This window comes from Aethalodelphis obliquidens, unplaced genomic scaffold (assembly GCF_003676395.1).
Source record: "Aethalodelphis obliquidens isolate GAN/ISIS:26980383/991018 unplaced genomic scaffold, ASM367639v1 scaffold11, whole genome shotgun sequence".
NCBI classification, from domain to species: Eukaryota; Metazoa; Chordata; class Mammalia; order Artiodactyla; family Delphinidae; genus Aethalodelphis; species Aethalodelphis obliquidens.
The window spans coordinates 14,189,149-14,204,814 of NW_020837955.1; the positions used below are offsets into that span (position 1 = coordinate 14,189,149).

General features: G+C 38.1%; 1 pseudogene; it reads left to right on the forward strand.

Annotated features, from left to right (window-relative positions):
- Window positions 1-1,853: 1,853 nt before the first annotated feature.
- On the forward strand, window positions 1,854-9,596 carry LOC113623598 (52 kDa repressor of the inhibitor of the protein kinase-like; annotated as a pseudogene).
- The last annotated feature ends 6,070 nt before the right edge of the window (window positions 9,597-15,666 follow it).

Below are 15,666 nucleotides of genomic sequence, written 5' to 3' on the forward strand. Positions count from 1 at the left end.
AGATGGGCTGGTCCATACCACTGTTTCTGCATCAGTATCCTTATTTATGTTATCTCTTGACATGACCATCCTCTTCCTCCAGCTTGTAAGGACCAGCTCAACTCCTGACTCCCCAGTGAAGCCCTCTTTGATTTTACCCACATTGAACTTTCCCTTCTGGACCATACATTTAGTTTCAATAGAGCTCACTACATGGGAATTGATTGTACATATTATTAAAGTAGAATTTTAAGGATTAGAATGTACCTTAAAAGGTAATGTTTATCAAAATTTAATGTGTATATGACTTACCCAGGGGTCTTGTTGAAGTAAAAATTACTTAATTTTAATTAATAAAAAATGATTCAGTAGGTCTGGGGTGAGGCTGAGGTGTTCTACATTTCTAACAAGCTGCCAGGTAATGCCACTACAACTGTATGGGGACCAAACTTTGGGTATCAAAGATCTAGATTACTTTCCCATTCCATGGAGTTCCTTCTAATGGCTCTCAGATAAGTGGCCATCTACTGCCTGACTGCCATGCTTCATTTGGCAGCCTGTTCCACAGTGGGCCAGCTCGACTGCCACTTACAAAGCTTACTCCCTCTGCTACACAACAACCCCCAAGTGTTTCTTCCTTTGTCAGTTTTCTGTGCCTCAGGAGTTTTCTGTTTGTGCTGCGCTCTACCTTTGGGGAGCCACTGCCTGGCACTCAAGTGAAGAACTGGTGTGCCTCAGAGGGATTTCTCCCAGCTCTTCACCCTGCCCCTAGCCTTCAGTTACTGCCTCTGTGCTCTTGGTAGAACCCTGTGGGAAAGAGCTGGAAGGCGATCCATAATGCACGCCTACATGCAACCTTTAAAGGTTCTTTAAAATTTCTGCTGGTTTCTTATTATTTTTGTCTCTGATAGCTTTTTCCTTTGCTGTCACTCTACCAAGGATGAAAGAGTTCTGATGGGTTTTAAATACTGTGATTTTGTAGTCTAGGCAGCTGGGTAGAAGCTACAATCTCTTGCCATATGCACACAAGAATTATTTGTAAAATGAAAAAAAATGAATCACAAGGAAATTATTTTTTACAAAGTTTACAACCAGAAATGCAATTCATTAGCATATGTAACTAAAAGTACAGCCTCAATAAATTAGATTTCTGATTTTGAAAAAGCAACAATTATATATGCTCCACACTGTTAGTTTCCTTATATTTATAAATACTCTTAAATATGTTAAAAAATGTAGATGGCTCATTTTGTAATAACACAAGTTGCCTTTTGACATACAACTTAAATTTTCTATTATGAAATGATTTTTGGCCAAGTAACAATGAAAAAGGGGCAAAGATAGGTAAATGGTGGGCTCTTTGTAAAGTGAACGACTCAATACCAATTGAACTTTTCTCTGATGGTAAATCATAACGCTCTCCCTAAAGCTCATCAGTATCCAGGCATACATGTTTATAATCAGTAGCTTAAAAATATGACTTTCTGTGCTATTCTGTACCTCTTGGATTTTTACCTTACATTAGTCAACCGAACCACCTTTTAGGAATACGCATGAAGATGGAAGTCCCTGTGAAGAATATGGTGTGAATCTGCTCTGTCTCCTGCAGTTAAATCCATTTGAAGGATATATTCTTCGATTATCATCTGGACAGAGAGGTCTAAATAGAAACAAGTTATTTTTAACTTTTTATTATGAGAATTTTCAAACACAAAGTAGAATAATGCAATACACATCCATGTGCCCATTACAGAATTCGTCAATTGTCATCATTTTGCTAATCTTGCAGAAACAAGTGTTAATTATAATCAGAGATAAAACAGGATTCAAACTTCGTGGAAAAGAGTAAAATATACTTTTTTACCAACAGTCAAATGGTGAAAGTGGGCAGAATCATTGCGTGGTGCAACATGGTAAAGTACATAGAGGGTTAAGGTCCTTAACAGAAGGATGCATCTTGCATGAAAGAAGGTGGGACATATTTTATAGGCCCCTCTTCAAGCTGCAGGAAGAATCAGGACCACAGCTACACTTGCCTATTTATTTTTTAGATTATGAAGTTAAAGAGAATAGCAGAATCATTCTGGTATAGCAGCAAATCAATGGATTACGTTACTTATAGATAGTCTCTTCTAAAATATTCCTTTGACACTGAGAAGCTGAAGAAGGCTAATGAATCACCTATTTTAAATTGTAATTTTTGCTTTTCATGTATGTTTAAACCTAAAACCTCTCTTTTAGTACGACTGAAATATACCTTTGTGGGATAAGTCTAGCACGTTTTTAATGTAAATATTCAATAGTTTCTATAAAGATCCCTGTTTTTCTCCCTGCTACAGTCCCTTCTTATCCAAATTGTTAATATGCTGTGTTACTTAGGCCTGCCAGTGCTGGGTAAGCTAAAAGGAAGAGGGCAGGAAGAATTCTGTCTTTGCTGTCATCTGGCTTTTCTCCCCTTTCAAAACAAGGTCTCTTTTAATCTATCTAAAATTTTCCTTTAGGTTTTTTCCACCTAAGCAGACTATCTTTGAGCCATTTTTTTTTAAAACAACTTTATTGGAGTATCACTACTTTACAATGCTGTGTTAGTTTCTGCTGCATAACAAAGTGAATCAGCTATATGTATACATATATCCCCATATCCCCTTGCTTTTGTGTCTCCCTCCCACCCTCCCTATCCCACCCCTCTAATTGGCCACAAAGCACCGAGCTGTTCTCCCTGTGCTATGCAGCTGCTTCCCACTAGCTATCTTTTTACATTTGGTAGTGTATATATGTCAATGCCACTCTCTCACTTCGTCCCAGCTTACCCTTTCCCCTCCCCGTGTCCTCAAGTCCATTCTCTACATCTGCATCTTTATTCCCAACCTGCCCCTAGGTTCATCAGAATCTTTTTTTTTTTTTTTTTAGATTCCATATATATGTGTTAGCATACAGTATTAGTTTTTCTCTTTGTGACTTACTTCGCTCTGTTTGGCAGACTATAGGTCCATCCACCTCACTACAAATAATTTCGTTTCTTTTTACGGCTAATATTCCATTGAATATATGTGCCACATCTTCATTATCCATTCATCTGTCAATGGACATTAGGTTGCTTCCATGTCCTGGCTATTGTAAACAGTGCTGCAATGAACATTGTGGTACATGACTCTTTTTGAATTATGGTTTTCTCAGGGTATATGCCCAATAGTGGGATTGCTGGGTCGTATGGTAGTTCTATTTTTAGCTTTTTAAGGAACCTCCATACTGTTCTCCATAGTGGCTGTAGCAATTTACATTCCCACCAACAGTGCAGAAGGGTTCCCTTTTCTCCATACCCTCTCCAGCATTTATTGTTTGTAGATTTTTTGATGATGGCCATTCTGACTGGTGTGAGGTGATACCTCATTGTAGTTTTGATTTGCATTTCTCTAATGATTAGTGATGTTGAGCATCCTTTCATGTGTTTGTTGGCAATCTGTTTTCTTTGGAGAAATGTCTATTTAGGTCTTCTGCTCATTTTTGAATTGGGTTGTTTGTTTTTTTGATATTGAGCTGCATGAGCTGCTTGTATATTTTGGAGATTAATCCTCTGTCAGTTGCTTCGTTTGCAAATATTTTCTCCCATTCTGACGGCTGTCTTTTCATCTTATGTTTTCCTTTGCTGTGCAAAAGCTTTTAAGTTTCATTAGGTCCCATTTGTTTATTTTTGTTTTTATTTCCATTTCTGTAGGAGGTGGGTCAAAAAGGATCTTGCTGTGATTTATGTCATAGAGTGTTCTGCCTATGTTTTCCTCTAAGAGTTTTATAGTGTCTGGCCTTACATTTAGGTCTTTAATCCATTTTAAGTTTATTTTTGTGTATGGTGTTAGAAAGTGTTCTAATTTCATTCTTTTGCATGTAGCTGTCCAGTTTTCCAAGCACCACTTACTGAAGAGACTGTCTTTTCTCCATTGTATATTCTTGCCTCCTTTATCAAAGAAAAGGTGACCATATGTGCGTGGGTTTATCTCTGGCTTTTCTATCCTGTTCCACTGATCGATATTTCTGTTTTTGTGCCAGTACCATACTGTCTTGATTACTGTAGCTTTGTAGTATAGTCTGAGGTCAGGGAGTCTGATTCCTCCAGCTCCATTTTTCTTTCTCAAAATTGCTTTGGCTGTTTGGGGTCTTTTGTGTTTCCATACAAATTGTGAAATTTTTTTTCTAGTTCTGTGAAAAATGGAATTGGTAGTTTGACAGACAGGGATTGCACTGAATCTGTAGATTGCTTTGGGTAGTATAGTCATTTTCAATATATTGATTCTTCCAATCCAAGAACATGGTATATCTCTCCATCTGTTTGTATCATCTTTAATTTCTTTCATCAGTGTATTCTGGTTTTCTGCATACAGGTCTTTTGTCTCCTTAGGTAGGTTTATTCCTAGGTATTTTATTCTTTTTGTTTCAGTGGTAAATGGGAATGTTTCCTTTATTTCTCTTTCAGATTTTTCATCATTAGTGTATAGGAATGCAAGAGATTTCTGTGCATTAATTGTGTATCCTGCTACTTTACCAAATTCATTGATTAGCTCTAGTAGTTTTCAGGTAGAATCTTTAGGATTCTCTATGTATAGTATCATGTCATCTGCAAACAGTGACAGTTTTACTTCTTCTTTTCCAATTTGGATTCCCTTTATATCTTTTTCTTCTCTGATTGCTGTGGCTAAAACTTCCAAAACTATGTTGAATAATAGTGGTGAGAGTGGGCAACCTTGTCTTATTCCTGATCTTAGTGGAAATGTTTTCAGTTTTTCACCATTGAGAACGATTATACATCACTTGAGGGTGCTGATCATTAAGAAGTCTTGACTTTTTCCCAGGCCTGTGGGGGAAAATATGCTATAAGTCCTTAGTATTCTAACAGTAAGTGAAGGATAAATGCTAAGTTACTAGCAAAGTCTCCCGTTATTCAAGTCAGCAGAACACAATTTTGTTGTGATGTCCCCTAAATTGGGAGGGATGTGCCACATTTTAATTTTCCTTCTTTGTATCTGCTAATGAGCACAAAATTCTCTCTTGCAGCTATCAACTTGTAAATTTCCAAACAAAAGTGTGTTGGTATTAAACAGAATAGTTTTTTTTCTGAAAGTTGGTGAACAACACATTTTACAACATCTTTTCATTTAAAGGACTATTTCATAACCAGATCACTTTTACCACAATTTATATGATATGGGTTAAGGAAATAATCTTAAAAATATGGCTGATGACATGCTGGATTACTGAACTGACTTCATGTCACAAAATATAATAAAAACATATATTGATTTTTATATAATTATTCCTAAGATCTATTAATAGATTATAATAGAAAATATTTAATATAAATACATTTGGGCTGTTTCCAATTTTTGACTATTATAAATAAAGCCACTATGAGCATTCATATCAGTTTTTTGTGTAAACACAAGTTTTCATTTTTCTAGGATAGATGCTCAAGACTGCAACTGCTGGGTCAGATGTTAAATCCATTTTTAGTTTTATAGGGAACTGCATAATTACATAGGGAACTACAGAACTACATATAGGGAACTACATAAACATAAAAATACACCAACTTGATACAGAGTTTAAAAGAGGAATAGATAGCATTTGGAATGACAAAAAGATAACTATTAAAAACACAGGATGAGATATTATAATTGACCACAAAGTCAGAACCTTGCTTTCCAGCAACAAGAAAAGGAAAGTTTAATTAAAAAACAACAACAAAAAACCCCCAAACTAAACAACAAAAAACCGTAATATTGTCTTAAAAAAACCCAAATGAATGGGAGAAAATATTTGCAAATGATATGACTGATAAGGGGTTAATATCCAATATATATAAACAGCTCATACAACTCAGTATCAAAAAAACAAACAACCTGATTTTAAAAATGGGCAGAACACCTGAATAGGCATTTTTCCAAAGAAGATACACAGATGGCCAACAGGCACATGAAAAGATGCTCAACATCAGTAATCAACAGAGAAATGCAAATCAAAACCACAATGAGATATCACCTCACACCTGTCAGATGGTCATCATCAAAAAGACCACAGATAACAAGTGTTGGTGAGAATGTGAAGAAAAGGGAACCCTAGTACATTGCTCGGAATGTAAATTGGTACAGCCACTGTGGAAAACAGTATAGAGGTTCCTCAAAAAACTAAAAATAGAACTACCATATGATCCAGCAATTCCATTCCAGAGTATATATCCAAAGAAAACAAAAACACTAAATTTCAAAAGATATATGCACCCCATATTTGTGGTGACAAAAGTTTTTAGAGAAGATTTGATTATCAATAGAAGGATGGTAGAATAAACTAATGTATAGTTTTGGACCATTATATAACTTTTACCAGGAATGAGTTCAGTCTTTATTGACCTGATGGAATGTCTATAATATACTATTAAGGAACAGTATTCATTGAAGGGTAATATGTACTGTTTGAGATCCCATTTTTATTTATTATTATTAATTTTTTTTTTTTGCGGTAGGCGGGCCTCTCACTGTTGTGGCCTCTCCCGTTGCGGAGCACAGGCTCTGGACATGCAGGCTCAGCGGCCATGGCACACGGGCCCAGCCGCTCCGCGGCATGTGGGATCTTCCCGGACCAGGGCACGAACCCGTGTCCCTTGCATCGGCAGGTGGACTCTCAACCACTGCGCCACCAGGGAAGCCCTATTTTTTATTTAAAAATTAAAAAAAAAATTTATTTTTGGCTGGGCTGCGGCTCATGGGATCTTAGTTCCCCAACCAGAGATTGAACCCGGGCCACGGAAGTGAAAGTGCCGAGTTTAAGTGCCAAGTTTTAACCCTTGAAGAGAAGGAAAACAATACTTAAAAATCTTTATTTGAAATTTTGATTCTTATGGGAAAACGGAACATACCTCTGGATGGACATGAAGCTGATGAAATCCCAGAAGGTCTCTTTACTCCTGATAACTTTCAAGCACTGCCTGAGTACCGGATCAATTCTGGCGAAGAGGTTCTGAGAAAGCGCTTTGAGACAACAGCAGTTAACACATTGTTCAAAAACATAGCAGAAACAGATGCTAGAGATCTGTGAGAGCTGCATTCGGGAAGAAACCCTCAGAGAACTGGGAGACTCTCACTTCTTTTCCATCCTCACTGACGATGTGGTGGACATAACAGGGAAAGAGTACCTGCCTGTGTTGGTGAGGTTTGTTGACGAAGCTCACAACCTGAGAGAGGAATCTGTGGGCTTCCTGCCTTATGAAACTGATGCAGAAATTTTGGCTATGAAATTTCACACTATGATTAACTGAGAAGTGGGGATTCAACATAGAGTACTGTCGTGGCCAGGCTTACATTGTGTCCAGTGGATTTTCTTCCAAAATGCAAGTTGTTGCTTCTAGACTTTTAGAGAAATATCCCCAAGGTATCTACACACTCTGCTCTTCCTGTGCCTTAAATATGTGGTTGGCAAAATCACTGCCTGTTATGGGAGTATCTGTCGCATTAGGAACAATTGAGGAAGTTTGTTCTTTTTTCCATCTATCACCACAACTGCTTTTAGAGCTTGACAATGTAATTTCTGTCCTTTTTCAGAACAATTAAGAAAGGGGCAAAGAACTGAAGGAAATTTGCCATTCTCCAGTGGACAGGCAGGCATGATGCTTTTGAAATCTTAGTGGACCTCCTACAAGCACTTGTTGTATGTTTAGATGGTATAAAGAGTGTCACAAATGTTAGATGGAACAACTGTATAGCTGGCCGAGCATTTGTACTCTGTAGTGCGGTAACAGATTTTGATTTCATCGTTACCATTGTTGTTCTTAAAAATGTTCTATCTTTTACAACAGCCTTTGGGAAAAATCTTCAGGGGCAAACTTCTGATGTCTTCTTTGCAGCCAGTAGTTTGACTGCAGTGCTGCATTCACTAAATGAAGTGATGGAAAATATCGAAGTTTATCATGAATTTTGGTTTGAGGAAGCCACAAATTTGGCAACCAAACTTGATATTCAGATGAAACTCCCAGGGACATTTCACAGAGCTCAGCACAGTAACCTGGAATCTCAGCTAACCTCTGAGAGTTACTATAAAGAAACTCTTAAGTGTTCCAACAGTGGAACACATTATTCAGGAACTGAAAGATATATTCTCAGAACAGCACCTCAAAGCTCTTAAATGCTTATATCTGGTACCCTCTGTCATGGGACAGCTCAAATTCAATACATCAGAGAAGCATCATGCTGACATGTACAGAAGTGATTTACCTAATCCTGACACACTCTCTGCTGAGCTGCATTGTTGGAGAATCAAGTGGAAACATGGAAAATTATAGAACTTCCATCCACTATTTATGAAGCGCTTCATCTGGCAGACATCAAGATTTTCCTAATGTTTACGCATTGCTCAGGGTCCTACGTATTCTTCCTGTGATGAAGGTTGAGAATGAACGCTATGAAAATGGGCAAAAGCATCTCAAAGCATACCTGAGGAACACTTTGACAGACCAAAGGTAAAGTAACTTGGCTTTGCTGAACATAAATTTGGATATAAAACACGATTTGGATTTAATGGTGGATACATATATCAAACTCTATAGAAGTAAGTCAGAGCTTCCTATAGATAATTCAGAAACCATTGAAAATACCTAAGAGACTTTTAAAATAGCCTCTCTCTTATATTTGATATTTGAAGAAATCTGTAAGCAATCTAAAAATACCTTACAGAAAAGTTGTAAGGTGTACGTAGGCCACTTAATCACTGAATATCTTGACCTGTAGGCCTCCCATTGAGTACATTAGTCATTGATAATCTGCCTGTTTAAATGGCCTGTTTGAAGTCCCATGCTTTGGAGACCTAACTGTTCTTCCAGAAGATAGCATTGAAAGTACCATGTTACACCCTGTGTGATCTCTGCTAATGGCACTTTGGAATTGTATTAGTTAAGTCATTTTAGACATTAACATTTATCACTGTGGATCCAATTGTCAGGTATTGAGTTATCAGTTCTTTGAAGAAATAAATTTTGAGGAGGTATGGGTGGAAGGAATACATTTTATAAACATTACAGTGAAGCTCATGACTGACCTTTGAATAGTAGGAGTTTTAAGTATGCTGTTAAAAATCTGTAAGGGACTCTTAAGAAAATTATCAGACTGTAAGAGAAACATGTGAGCTTGCCAAACAAGGATTTCAGTGTAGATTCTGTCTTTATCAAATGAAGTTAAAGTAACAAGTTATAGTTAAAGTTTGAATGGAAGAGCCTGCCATTGTTGTTCCACATCTGGTTGTTGTTTATATTCCTTTATTGAGCCTACATCTTCATAAGCTTTTTGGCAGGTATATGTTGAACACTTCTGTTTCATGGTCAAGACAGGATCAGAGGCCATGGATACTGACAACTGATTTGTCTGTTTTTTTCTGTCTTTTTCCATGATCTACTGCCTCATCTTGATTTATAAGCAAAACCTAGAAAACCTACAAAAATAAGTGTTTTGTAGTTTATCTAGGCATAATACAGAAAATATTGCTGTAATTTTTGGTGAAGAAAATCAATTTTGTATAGCTTTTATCAACCTAAACAAAATGTGAATTTTGTTTTTAAAAACAAGTGGGGTAGGGCTTCCCTGGTGGCGCAGTGGTTGAGAGTCTGCCTGCCGATGCAGGGGACGTGGGTTCGTGCCCCGGTCCGGGAAGATCCCACGTGCCGCGGAGCAGCTGGGCCCGTGTGCCATGGCCGCTGAGCCTGCGCATAAGGAGCCTGTGCTCCGCAACGGGAGAGGCCACAACAGTGAGAAGCCCGCGTAAAAAAAAAAAAAAAAAAAAAAGTGGGGTAGAAAGTTTAAGGAACGATAAAAGAACAGTAGCTGTGAGTAGGAAAAGGAAAAAATGGCTAGCTACATTATAGACCATGACAAATCATCACCACAATAATCTGGCTATGTGATTTTCACTACTAGAATTTAGTTACATTTATATATATATATCAGTTGAAAAAGCAAATGGCTAAACTGAACTAGGGTGGAGAGTATGCTGGGAAAAAGTGGAAGCAAGACAAAAGGCAAGGAAAGTTTAGATACTAGTGTGAATAAATAATAAACCAAGTAATGTGGCTAGACAAGGAAGAAAGTTAATCTATTGACAGAGACTACCGATGATAAAATGGTAGTCAAGAGACAGGGTCTTCATGAGGTGAGGGATTAAATATAGAAAAATAAGGGAGAGGGAGAGATGAAGAAGGAGAAGAGAAGAAGAAGGAGAGGAGAAGGTTAGACTTTGGATTTTTAATATTGAACAGTCTTAGATGTTATGGTCCTGCAGTCAGTTAAGGGAATTTGGGGTGCTGAACCTGTGATACACGTGAAGTTTTCTGGGTGTTTACCAAGTATGACAGAACGTAGAGGCAGTGTACGATTTACCGATCTCTGGATCTTAAATGAAACTTTCATAATACTGTTTCGGTGCCGAGCTGCCAAAGACATTGGGACTTTATTTGGTTATTAAGGTTAACATCAGTATTAGTTTTGGTGACTATACTATTAAAAGATAAAAACTCTAAGAAACTCAGGTAATTAATGAATCTCAAAATAAAAAGATTAATAATGTTTATACTCTTCTGTCATTAATATATACATTTAGAAAATAAAATCAAAGCTGAAAAACTCATCAGAGACTCACACAAGATAACTGTAAATTTCAAAGGCGAACTAAAGGTTACCCCTTGAAGCATGAGTACAGTTCGGAACATAAAACAGTATTTTAACCTCTAGAATGTACGTTTATAGAACACTGCTTAAAAATGTAAATCAATTTTGAATATTTACATTAGAGAGTGAGGTCCCAGCTTAAACTCACCCAGTGTTTGGCAAGAATCATGTATGACAGCACTCTGTTCCCAATTTTCAGGATTCACGGACTTCATCCCCCTCATCCCCATACAGGGCTACAACTGCCCTTCTCATGGCAGACCCTCTGGTTTTGTGCCAGAAAAGCTCCGAAAAATGGGCAAATAAGTAGAGTAAGAGGGAGACACAGCTGTATGGAATTGAAGATCCCAGCTGTTTTGGATATGAGTATGGAACTCAGTGTGGTTATTCTGTCACAACATATATAATCCCACTAGGACGCAAATATAGCAAAGAACAGAATTTTACTTGGAAAGAGAGTGGGTCCAAAGTGTAACTACCAGGAACTGCTCTTATATGAGGAAAGTGTCTCAAAGTAAAGAAATAAGGCAGAGAGCTTAATAAAAGAGTTTTCCATTTGGATCAAATAAACAGAGAACATCTCTGAAATACATTTCTAAAAACTTTAGAAATCCATGGGAAAATGAATTTTTATTTCAAAAAACAAAAGCAGACCATCTGTCTCCAAATTTAGATGACTATAATACTTCAAATCTGATGCAATCAAAGTATGTTAAGCAGCAGGGTTTAGCAAAGGTCATTTCTCACCTCTCTCTATCTTCTCTCTTTTACTACCATCATCCCTATCCCTCTCCCCCTCCCCCCCCAAAAACCCCTCATGTCAAAATATTCTATAATTTAAAAGGCAATTGTACATTTTTTTGTTCTTTTCTAAATCGACCCCAATCACAGTATCTCTTGTCTGTGGCCATATATTTCCCCTCCCCCTCCCCCACTTTGGGAAGAGAGGTCACTGGCAGGTAAAAGTAAATCTGTACCTCCAGATAAGAAAATTGCTGCTTTAGAGTTATTGCAACTAATTTGTTTAATGGTTTTACATTTAACAAAGCACTTTCATATTTCACGGTCACATTTCACATAATCCCAGGTGGCAGGCAGGAGAGGGAATATTATGATCATCCAGGTGGTTCAGATGACAAAACTGCAGCTTAAAGGACTCTAGGGATATCTGAGGCAGATTCATCTTCTGAGGCTGACATCACGGAAGGTAACCGCACCTCTTGACAAAACAGTCCTTCACAGCACTGTCTGGAAACAGTAATATAAATTAAGGTCCTTCTTCCCTCTTACCCTATATAGCTGGAGTTGCAAATTCAGACGCCAGGCAGGATGACACATCTAAGTAAAACATGCCCCAAATAAAGAAACGGTAAAATGAAAAGGTAATTTACACTAAGCCTCAGTGCTGAAGGGGCCAGAGGGGGGTGATGGTAAATGGGAGGACTGGACAATCGGAGAGGCTTTCTGTTCGTAGCGAAGAGAGCTGCAAATCACTTACAACTGACTATTGCCTTGGATGACTGCCATGTACAGATCTAGTTTTTCTAAGTCTGATTTTTCAAGAAATATAGACTTTTATGTTAAGTCTCCTGACCTTTAAATGACAGAAACTTAAAAAAAAAAAACAAAACGGAATCAAAACACTTTGGCAAGTGAGATTTGGCCCACTAGTTTGAGATATCTGCTGGACTGATACTGCTTCCCTCTTCTTCCCCCCAAAACACATAATGCTCTTTAAACTTGAATATATTTAGGGTTGATTTTTTTCCCCCTCTGAACTGTGTCTACGATTAGAGCTCAAATCCTACCTCTATTTAGCCTGTTCGTTATTTGGGCCTATATAGTTCATAACAATTAGGTGTAGTTATAATGATACATCTCAGAGTGTTCTTGTCCTCACGTTGAGCCACAGCCACCCTCAGCCTCTGCAGGAGACCCTCCAACACTAGTAGTCTTTGAGGGATTGCAGTATGACTCCATTTCCTTGGTGCATCCATAAAATAGTTACTGAGTGAAGACAATGAAGATTATTGACAACGCTACCCTGCTTTTCTGATGGCCTTCTTCAGGAAGTTGTGATTTTTAAGCCGTGTGGATGAAAGGCTCTTGGTGCTGCAGCCAGGAGTGAGTGCTGTGCCTCTGACGTGGGAGAGCCAACTTCAGGACACTGGTCCACAAGAGACCTCCCAGCTCCATGTAATATCAAACGGCAAAAATCTCCCAGAGATCTCCATCTCAATATCAAGACCCAGCTTCACTCAACGACCAGCAAGCTACAGTGCTGGACACCCTATGCCAAACACCTAGCAAGACAGGAACACAACCCCACCCATTAGCAGAGAGGCTGCCTAAAATCATACGGCCACAGACACCCCAAAACACACCACCAGACGTGGACCTGCCCACCAGAAAGACAAGATTCAGCCTCATCCACCAGAACACAGGTACTAGTCCCCTCCACCAGGAAGCCTACACAACCCACTGAACCAACTTAGCCACTGGGGACAGACACCAAAAACAACGGGAACTACGAACCTGCAGACTGCAAAAAGGAGACCTCAAACACAGTAAGTGAAGAAAAATGAGAAGATAGAGAAACACACAGCAGATGAAGGAGCAAGGCAAAAACCTATCAGTCCAAACAAATGACAAGGAAATAGGCAGTCTACCTGAAAAAGAATTCAGAGTAATGATAGTAAAAATGATCCAAAATCTTGGAAATAGAATGGAGAAAATACAAGAAACATTTAACAAGGACGTAGAAGAACTAAAGAGGAAACAAGCAATGATAAACAACATAATAAATGAAATTAAAAATACTCTAGAAGGGATCAATAGCAGAATAACCAAGGCAGAAAAACGGATAAGTGACCTGGAAGATAAAATAGTGGAAATAACTACTGCAGAGCAGAATAAAGAAAAAAGAATGAAAAGAACTGAGGACAGTCTCAGACACTTCTGGGACAACATTAAACACACCAACATTCGAATTATAGGGGTCCCAGAAGAAGAAGAGAAAAAGAAAGGGACTGAGAAAATATTTGAAGAGATTATAGTTGAAAACTTCCCTAATATGGGAAAGGAAATAGTTAATCAAGTCCAGGAAGCACAGAGAGTCCCATACAGGATGAATCCAAGGAGAAACAGGCCAAGACACATATTAATCAAACTATCAAAAATTAAATACAAAGAAAACATATTAAAAGCAGCAAGGGAAAAACAACAAATAACAGACAAGGGAATCCCCATAAGGTTAACAGCTGATCTTTCAGCACAAACTCCGCAAGCCAGAAGGGATTGCAGGACATATTTAAAGTGATGAAGGAGAAAAACCTACAACTAAGAATACTCTACCCAGCAAGGATCTCATTCAGAGTTGATGGAGAAATTAAAACCTTTACAGACAAGGAAAAGGTAACAAAATTCAGCACCACCAAACCAGCTTTACAACAAATGCTAAAGAAACTTCTCTAGTCAAGAAACACAAGAGAAGGAAAAGACCTACAATAACAAACCCAAAACAATTAAGAAAATGGGAATAGGAACATACATATCAGTAATTACCTTAAATGTAAATGGATTAAATGCTCCCACCAAAAGACAGACTGGGGCTTCCCTGGTGGCGCAGTGGTTAGGGGTCCGCCTGCCAGTACAGGGGACGCGGGTTCGTGCCCCAGTCTGGGAGGATCCCACATGCTGTGGAGCGGATAGGCCTGTGAGCCATGGCCGCTGGGCCTGCGCGTCCAGAGCCTGTGCTCCGCAACGGGAGAGGCCGCACTGGTGGGAGGCCCACGTACTGCAAAAAAAAAAAAGATACAGACTGGCTGAAAGGATACAAAAACAAGACCCATGTATATGCTCTCTACAAGAGACGCACTTCAGACCTAGGGACACATACAGACTGAAAGTGAGGGGATGGAAAAAGATATTCCATGCAAATGGAAATCAAAAGAAGGCTGGAGTAGCAATTCTCATATCAGACAAAATAGACTTTAAAATAAAGACTATTAGAAGAGACAAAGAAGCACACTACATAATGATCAAGGGATCGATCCAGGAAGAAGATGTAACAATTGTAAATATTTATGCACCCAACATAGAAGCACCTCAATACATAAGGCAAATACTAACAGCCATAAAAGGGGAAATTGACAGTAACACAATCATAGTAGGGGACTTTAACACCCCACTTTCACCAATGGACAGATCATCCAAAATGAAAATAAATAAGGAAACACAAGCTTTAAATGATACATTAAACAAGATGGACTTAATTGATAATTATAGAACATTCCCTCCAAAAACAACAGACTACACATTTTTCTCAAGTGCTCATGGAACATTCTCCAGGATAGATCATATCTTGGGTCACAAATCAAGCCTTGGTAAATTCAAGAAAATTGAAATTGTATCAATTATCTTTTCCGACCACAACGCTATGAGACTACATATCAATTACAGGAAAAGATCTGTAAAAAATACAAACACGTGGAGGCTAAACAATACACTACTTAATAACGAAGTGATCACTGAAGAAATCAAAGAGGAAATCAAAAAATACCTAGAAACAAATGACAATGAAAACACGATGGCCCAAAACCTGTGGGATGCAGCAAAAGCAATTCTAAGAGGGGAGTGTATAACAATACAATCCTACCTTAAGAAACAAGAAACATCTCGAATAAACAACCTAACCTTGAACCTAAAGCAATTAGAGAAAGAAGAACAAAAAAACCCCAAAGTTAGCAGAAAGAAAGAAATCATAAAGATCAGAACAGAAATAAATAAAAAAGAATTGAAGGAAACGATAGCAAAGATCAATAAAACTAAAAGCTGGTTCTTTGAGAAGATAAACAAAATTGATAAACCATTAGCCAGACTCATCAAGAAAAAAAGGGAGAAGACTCAAATCAATAGAATTAGAAATGAAAAAGGAGAAGTAACAACTGACTGCAGAAATACAAAAGATCATGAGAGCTTACTACAAGCAACT